General features: G+C 46.2%; 1 protein-coding gene across 5 annotated transcripts in view; it reads right to left on the reverse strand.

Annotated features, from left to right (window-relative positions):
* Nucleotides 1-8917, reverse strand: part of TEKT5 (tektin 5) — a 116761-nt gene extending 107844 nt beyond the window's left edge. For 2 of the 5 annotated variants that reach the window (XM_063717189.1, XM_063717185.1), the window contains exons 1-2: nt 7880-8917; nt 1914-2005 (exon numbers count right to left, since the gene is read on the reverse strand). The gene's annotated coding sequence lies outside the window, so the exon portion shown is untranslated. Of the gene's footprint in view, nt 1-1913; nt 2436-7879 lie in introns of those variants that run through there. The other 3 variants (XM_063717186.1, XM_063717188.1, XM_063717187.1) reach the window with 3 other exon arrangements.
* Between the last annotated feature and the right edge of the window lie 109 nt (nt 8918-9026).

Genomic DNA, 9026 nt, shown 5'->3' on the forward strand with positions numbered 1-9026 from the left:
CTACAGTATGGTATTGGCATAAAGATAGACAAATAGATCAATGGACAGAATAAGGAGTCCAGGCCAGGTGAAGGGGCTCACACCTGTAATCCCAGAACTTTAGGAGGCTGAAGCAGGCTGACTGCTCGAGCCTAAAAGTTCAAGACCAGCCTGGGCAACATAGTGAGACCTCGGCTCAATATATATACGTGTGTGTGTATATATATATGTGTGTGTATATATATATATGTGCATATATGCATGTGTATATATGTATGTGTATATATGTATGTGTATATATATGTGTGTGTATGTGCATATATATATATAGAGAGAGAGAGGAGTCCAGAAATGGTCCATTGATTTTTCAATGAAGGTACAAAGTTAATTTTGTGGAGAAAGGCTAGCCTTTTCAACCAACGGTGTTGGAACAATTGGATATCCAAACAGAAAAAAATGAACTTCAACCCATATTTCACACCACATACCAAAATTAGCTACAAAAATTTACTCCAAATGGATCAGAGATCTCAATGTAAAATCTAAAACTATAACATGTCTAGAAGGAAAAACAGGAGAAAATCTTTGTGACATCGCATTCAGTTAACTCTATCTTAGATATAATATCAAAAACACAATACATAAAAGAAAAAAATGAACAAATAAAACCTCATCAAAATTAAGAATGGCTCTTCAAAAGACACTTTTAAGAGACTAAAAGGACAAGCTACAGTCTAGAAAAAAACATTTTCCAAACACATTATTGATAAAGGACTTCCAGCTGGGCACAGTGGTTCACGTCTGTAACCCCAGCACTTTGGAAGGCCGAGGCAGGCGGATCACCTGGGCCAACATAGAGAAAACTAGTCTCTACTAAAAATACAAAAACTAGCCAGGCGTGGTGGCGTGCACCTGTGGTCCCAGCTGCTTGGGAGGCCGAGGCAGTCGAGTTGCTTGAACCCGGGAGGCGGAGATTGCAGTGAGCCGAGATCATGCCATTGCACTCCAGCCTGGGCAACAGAGTGAGACGCTGTCTCAAAAAAAAAAAAACTTCCATCCAGAATATCTACATAATATCAAAACTCAATAATAAATTACCAAATTTTATAAAGTGGGCTTGAAGATTTGAATGAACACTCTCAACAAAAAATATGTAATGTCAAGTGAGCACATGAAAAGATGTTCAGGCCGGGCCTGGTGGCTCACACCTGTAACCTAGCACTTTGAGAGGCCGAGGTGGGCAGATCACTTGAGGTCAGGAGTTTGAGACCAGCCTTGCCAACACAGTGAAACCCTGTCTCTACTAAAAAACAAAAATTAGCTGGCTGTGGTGGCACACGCCTGTAATCCCAGCTACTCGGGAGGCTGACACAGGAGAATCACTTGAACCTGGGAGGCAGAGTTTGCAGTGAGCAGAGATTGGGCCACTGCACTCCAGCCCGGGACAGAGCAAGACTCTGTCTCAAAAAAAAAAAAAGACCGAAAGAAAGAAAAAGAAAAAGAAAAGATGTTTGACACAGTCATTAAAATAATGCAAATTAAAACTACAGTAATACAGCAGTATGCATCTATTGAAATATTTAAAATCCAAGGTTGTCTGTACCCATTGCTGGTAAGAATATGGAACAGTTAAAAGTCTCGTATCCTGCAGGTGAATATGCATAATCACTATGGAAAACAGCTTTGTAGTTTCTTTTTTTTTTTTTTTTGAGACAGAGTCTCACTCCATCATCCAGGCTGGAGTGCAGTGGCACGATCTCAGCTCACTGCAAGCTCAGCCTCCTGGGTTCAAGCGATTCTCCTGCCTCAGCCTCCCGAGTAGCTGGGACTACAGGCCACCATGCCCGGCTAATTTTTTGTATTTTTAGTAGATATGGGGGTTTCACTGTGTTAGCCAGGATGGTCTCGATCTCCTCACCTCGTGATCCACCCACCTTGGCCTCCAAAGTGCCGGGATTACAAGCATGAGCCACCGCGCCAGCCTCGTAGTTGCTTAAAAGTTAAGTGCACATCTACCATTCCACTCCTAGGTATTTAAGCAAGAGAAATGAAGATATATGTCACTATGAAGACTTGCACAAAAATGTTCACGGCAGCTTTATTTGTAACACCCCAAAACTGGAAACAGCCAAATGTCCATTAACAGATAAACAAACTGTAGTATAATCATACAATGGAATACCACATAGCAACCAGAGGAAACGAGCTTCATACACGCAACAATGTGGAGGAAACGAAAATAAATATGCTGAGTGAAAGAAGCTGAATTAAAAAGTGTGCATGCTGTATGACTACATTTATATAAAATTCTAGAAAATCCAAACTTATCTACAGTGAAAGAAAACAGGTCAGTGATTGCTAAAGAACAAGAACGGACCACAAGGAAACCTTTGGGTATATACGTATGTCAAAACTTGGCAATTGTATACTTACAATATGTGCAGTTTGTTGTATATCAGGTATACCTCAACAAAGCAGCTTAAGAAATAAACCGGCCGGGAGTGGGGGCTCACGGCTGTAATCCCAGCACTTTGGGAGGCCAAGGTGGGCGGATCACCTGAGGTCAGGAATTCCAGACCAGCCTGGCCAACATCGTGAAACTCCCGTCTCTACTAAAAATACAAAAATTAGCCGGGCGTGGTGCCAGGCACCTGTAATCCCAGCTACTCAGGAGGCTGAGGCAGGAGAATCGCTTGAACCTGGGAGGTGAAGGTTACAGCGAGCCGAGATTGCGCCACTGCACTCCAGCCTGGGCGACAGAGCGAGACTGTGTCATTAAAAAAAGAAATAAACTGATAATTACTAACACCTATATAGGGCTTAAATGTGCCAGACACTCTAAAAAACAGTTTTACTCATTAACTTGTTTAATCTTCCCAACAATAATTCTTTGAATATTATTATTGACATTTTTCAGAGACGGAAACTGAGACAGGGAGCCTGAACGCGAACACCTGGCATTCAAGGATCCACGTCCTTTCCAGTTTCTCTCTATATAATGCATCTGAGCCTTGTTTTTCGACTCAATTATGTGTTGAGCACCTGGTGTGTATATAGCCCCTTGTTAAATTTGCCGGATCCCAGGGAAGAAGTAGAAAATTGTCTACACCTAAACTTAATTTTGTTTCCATTGCCTGAGTACCTTGATCATAGATGGGGGGAGCGCTCCATCTGCTGGTATAACTAAGGAACCGCAGGCACTTCCTATGTTTTCAAAGGGTGCTCGCTGACCTTGTTTGAATATTTAAAGTGCCCCTGTCTGGCTGAAATCACCAGCTAAATTTTTAGCCGCTCTAAGCAGGTTTTAGTCTTGTTTCATCCACTAATCCACGAATCTTTTTTTTTTTTTTTTTTTTTTTTTTTTTGGTGAGGCAGATTCTCACTGTGTTGCCCAAGCTGGAGGGCAGTGGTGAGATTGCCTCCCAGGCTCAAGCAATTCTCCTGCCTTGCAGCCTTCCGAGTAGCTGGAACTACAAGCGCACACCACCACACCCGGCTACTTTTTATATTTTTAGTAGAGACAGGGTTTCACCATGTTGGCCAGGCCGGTCTCAAACTCATGACCTCAGGTGATCCACCCACCTAGGCCTCCCAAAGCGCTGAGATTACAGGCATAAGGCACCACGCCTGGCCAGTTTCCCCCATTTTTAACATCTTGCATTAGTGTGGTACATTTGTCACAGCTGATGAACCAATATTAACACATTATTATTAACTAAAGGCCATGGTTTATATTAGGGCTCACTCTTGGTGTCGTACGTTCTATGGGAGTTGACGAATGCATAATGATATGCATCCACCATTATAGAGTCACACAGAGCAGCTTCCCTGCCCTGAAAGTTCCCCGGGCTCCTGTTTACCCCTTATCCCCTACCACTCGCTGAACTCCTAGCAACCTTGACCTTTGGACTCTATAGTTTTACAGATTTATTTTTTTAATCATTTTGAAGTCTACTTAAATCCTTGGCACTTACTTAGCTTTGTAAATTTAACTTTCATTTTTAGTCATTTTTCACCATCTTCAGTCAGAGGGACTGAAATAAAAAAATTTAAATTTAAATTTAAAATCTAGTCTTTCAAAATCACAGAACTAAGTAAGTGTAAAGGAAAATTACACAAAATTTCAAATGCTAATTTTTGTTAAGTTTATGGCATTCGTACTCTGGAAGTTGTTAGAATGGAAAACCGTGCTCAGACTTCTGGAACGCACTGTGTTCAGTTCCGCAGGCCAGGAATGGCCTCCATGGGGAGATGCTGCTGAGACAAGGCCTGTCACAGAGGACTGGGCCACAGCCAGATAGGCGAGGGACAGGCAATGGCCATTCCTGGCAGAAGGGCCTGTGTGAATAACAGCAATGAACTAGGGTGCCAGGCAAAGGCCAGCTGTTTAGTGAATAGACTTGGTATTCTCAGTGACACTCAGGCTGGAAGGGTCAAAATGAGTCATGGAAGCCACTGAACACCATGTGAAAATTGGGCCTTATCCTGTGGGCCATAGGGAGTCATTGATGGTTTATGAGCAGCAGAGTGACTTGGTCTGATTTGCATAGGGAAAGAATGTGAAGACTGAGAAACAATTCAGGGAACTGTGGGAGACGTCACTGCGATCCTGGATATCTGGTTTTCCTCCACTTCCAGTCATATAAAACTGTACTTCCTATACTTTTGTAGGCATGACCACGTGACTTCTTTTTTTTTTTTTTTTTTTGAGACAGAGTTTTGCTCTTGTTGCCCAGGCTGGAGTGCAGTGGCGTGATCTCAGCTCACTGCAACCTCTGCCTCCCAGGTTCAAGCAATTCTCTTGCCTCAGCCTCCCAAGTAGCTGGGATTACAGGCATGCGCCTCTGTGCCCAGCTAATTTTTGGTATTTTTAGTAGAGATGGAGTTTCACAATATTACTCATGCTGGTCTTGAACTCCTGACCTCAGGTGATCTAACCGCCTCAGCCACCCAAAGTGCTGGGTTACAGGCACAAGTCATCACGCCCAGCCTTTTCTTTTTTTCTGAGATGGAGTCTCATTCTGTCGCCCAGGCTGGAGTGCAGTGGCACAATCTTGGCTCACTGCAACCTCCGCCTCCCGGGTTCACGCAATTCTCCTGCCTCAGCCTCCTGAGTAGCTGGGATTATAGGTGCACACCACCACACCCGGCTAATTTTTTGTGTATTTTTAGTAGAGACAGGGTTTCACTATGTTGGCCAGACTGGTCTCGAACACCTGACCTCGTGATCCGCCCGCCTTGGCCTCCCAAAGTGCTGGGATTACAGGTGTGAGCCACAGCACCCAGCCTTTTTTTTTTTTTTTTTTTTTTTTTTAGACAAGGTGTCACTCTGCTGCCCAGGCTGGAGGGCAGTAGTGTGTTAACAGCTCATTGCTCATTGCAGCCTCCAACTCCAGCAATCCTCCTGCCTCGGCCTCCCAAGTAGCTGGGACTACAGGCAAGCATTACCTTGCCCAGTTAATTTTTAAATTTTTTGTAGAGACAGGGTCTCTCTATGCTGTCCTCCAACTCCTGGCCTCAAGCGATCCTCCTGCCTTGGCCTCCTAAAATGCTGGGATTACAGGTGTGAGCCACTGCACCTGACGTGTGTGACTAATTGTAGCCAATAAAAAGTGAGCAGATAGGTGTCATTTCTAGTGGAAGCATTTCAGAACCAGGGTACAATTCCCCTGGCTTGTGTCCTCTGCGTTCAAAAGGGGCCACAGGAGACAGTGGAGCTTCAGTCTGTGTCCCTGAGGAACCACAAGGAGCAGGGACCTCTGTCCACGAAGTTACATATGGAGCAAGTGCCAAAATAAACTTGGTTGCCTTGAGCCACTTCAGTTTGGGGATGTCTGTTTTGGCAGCATAGACTAGCCTATCCTGGCTGAAACAGACACTGTTGCAGGAGCAGGAGGAGGAGGGGGCCTCAGCTGAGGCAGGAGGGATGCTGGAAGGAATGGAGTGTCAGTTGTCTATAGCCACCCCAAACTCAGCAGTGTCAAACCATCAGCATTTAGCTAGTTCACCAGCCTGTGCATTGGCCGGGTGGTTCTTCAGGACTCATGCGTCTATGGCCAGTTGTGGGTCTAGATGGGTGGATCTGTGGGTCTGGATGGGTGGATCGGTGGGTCTGGATGGGTGGATCGGTGGGTCTGGATGGGTGCATCTGTGGGTCTGGATGGGTGGATCTGTGGGTCTGGATGGGTGCATCTGTGGGTCTGGATGGGTGCATCTGTGGGTCTGGATGGGTGGATCTGTGGGTCTGGATGGGTGCATCTGTGGGTCTGGATGGGTGGATCTGCAGCTCTTGGCTGGACTCTTCTCATGTGTCTCGGGCCGCTGGTTTAAGGGGCCTTCACTGAGAGCACTGGGGTGGCCCAGCTCAGTTCCAGTTCACCTCCCATGGGCCAGCCCAGACCTTCTCCTAGCCTGTGTACCTTTAAATGGCAGGAGAGCTGGAGAGGGATTAAAACAGGCAAAAGCCCCATTACAAGCTTTTGCTTGAATCACATTTGCTAAAATAAGTCACATGCCTGAGCACAGAGTCAAGGAGTAGGATGGAACCCCCTCCCCGCACATGGGAGGGTACTGCAAAGTTCAGCAGCCAAGGGCACAGATCCAGACAGGGAGAGAAGTGGGGTCATGTGTGCTACCAGCCTACCACCTGGGGGTGCAGCTGCTGGCCTGATTTCTGATTGGATGCAGGGGGTGCTGTGGGCGTCTCTATGGACAACATTAACCCCCATCCCTGTATAGGTACCCCACTCATCAACAGGAGGAGTCTGTGTCTGTGACGCTTTGACAGAGAGAACATGGTGAAAGTGACTGCCACTTCCCAGCTTTGTCATTCCCAGCTGCCATTTAAAGGTACACAGGCTAGACCACTGAAAAATGAGAGAGGGAGGCCACGACGGGGGAATCAAGGCCAGTGTGAGAGTGAAGCCATTTGAGACCTTCCAACCATCTCCCAGCTGAATGAAGCCACATTAACGGAGCCCACGTGAAACCAGACGAGTCACAGGAAGCAATAAACTATGGTGGGTTTAAACCACTACATATTGGGGCAACTTGTCACACAGCACTTGATCACTGATGGAGATGGAGAAAACTAAGCAAGGCTGATGCTCAGATTTACGGCTTGAGTTCTTAGCCCAGGGGTCATGCCCTTTCCAGGTATAAGAAATCCAGAGGCAGGAACCGCCTTGAGAAGAAGTTGTAGATGTTTATTTGTTACGCTTGTGGGATGTCCATGCAATAAAATCCAATAGGCACAAGGTAGGATCCACAGATCCAAACTCATGGAGCAAGAGGCGCGGGAGCTGGAGACAGAAGATGGATGGCGTCAGGGCTGTCAGCTGCTTGCCCAGGAGGAAGTGGGAAGTGGGACTGGAAGTGGCCCAAGAACAGAGTCTTGGGGAGCACTCGCCTTAAGAAGTGACCCTGTTCAGGCGCGGTGGCTCACACCTGTAATCCTAGCACTTTGGGAGGCCAAGGCGGGTGGATCACCTGAGATCAGGAGTTGGAGACCAGCCAGGCCTACATGGTGAAACCCCTTCTCTACCAAAAATACAAAAAATTAGCCGGGCATGGTGGCGGGCACCTGTAGTCCCAGCTACTCGGGAGGCTGACGCAGGAGAATTCCTTGAACCCAGGAGGCGGAGGTTGCAGTGAGCCAAGATCACACCACTGCACTCCAGCATGAGCAACAGAGTGAGATTCCATCCCCAAAAAATAAAAATAAAAAGGAGAATAACTTGCATCCTGCCCTCTAATGTGCAGTATAGTGATTAAGAGCCAAGGCCCTGTATCAGACTTTGTTAAAAACCCAGTTCTGCTCTTTCTGCCTCTCAGACTGTGGGCAAGTAAATCTTTGCAGCCATCTTATCACCTGGAAAATGGAAATGACAACAGTCCCTACCTGATAGGTGACTTCCTCTCTGCTCTCCAGGCCTTTGCTGATGCCCCATCACTCTGGTCCTCTTCTCCCGACCAGACTGGGCTCCAGATGGCAGGGGCCAGTTTAGTCTGGAATCACTGGCATCTAGCCCAGTGCTGGCTGGGACCATGTGTTACTAAGTGCAGGCTCTGCAGCCTGACAGACCAGGTTTATCACCCTGGTTCCCCTGCTACCAGTCATGTGACCTCAGGAAAGTAGTTTACTTTAAGCCTCAGTTTCCTCATCCAAAAATGGAGACAGTAGGACTATGAAAGGACATAAATTAGGTAATTCACACGAAAGCACAAAGATGACAGCTGCCAAATGGTAAGTATTCTACAAAATGCTGGCTATAATTAGCGGTAGTGACAGGCAGCTGATACACTGCTGCTTAATAAATGTTTCCGAGGCCGGGTGCGGTGGCTCACGCCTGTAATCCCAGCACTTTGGGAGGCCGAGGCGGGCAGATCACAAGGTCAGGAGATCGAGACCATCCTGGCTAACACGGTGAAACCCAGTCTCTACTAAAAATACAAAAAATTAGCCAGGCGTGGTGGCCTGTAGTCCCAGCTACTCGGGTGGCTGAGGCAGGAGAATGACGTGAACCCAGGAGGCGGAGCTTGCAGTGAGCCGAGATCCCACCGCTGCACTCCAGCCTGGGTGACAGAGCCAGACTCCGCCTCAAAAATAAATAAATAAATAAACGTTTCCATATTCTTAGTGTCTGGAGCTAGGTAAAGTTTGTTCACTCATTAATATTCCAGGTGCCAAACCTGTGAGCAATGACACTCCAGTAGCGATGAGCATTTGTGGCATCCAGATCTTGGTTTCTGAACTGTTGTCTGCTAAAAAGTAACCAAGGCTCCCTGAAGAAATGACTGCAGCAGGGAGAAGGGATGACTGAAATATCTTGTATCAGAAAGCAAGAATATGCTCAAAGAAGCTGGATTAGTGCCCAAAGAACATAAGAACTGTCTTAAAGGAGCTTCACTGGCCACATTTAGGGGAAAAAAAATTGACCAGAAAGAATAATAATTGATTTTAAAAATCCAGGAATCCATAGAGAGTGTTCAAAAAAAAAGAAAAAAAGAGAGGGTATGAAACTGATATATATTTATCATATATATAA

The sequence above is a fragment of the Pongo abelii genome, chromosome 18 (genome assembly GCF_028885655.2).
Source record: "Pongo abelii isolate AG06213 chromosome 18, NHGRI_mPonAbe1-v2.0_pri, whole genome shotgun sequence".
Classification (NCBI taxonomy): Eukaryota; Metazoa; Chordata; class Mammalia; order Primates; family Hominidae; genus Pongo; species Pongo abelii.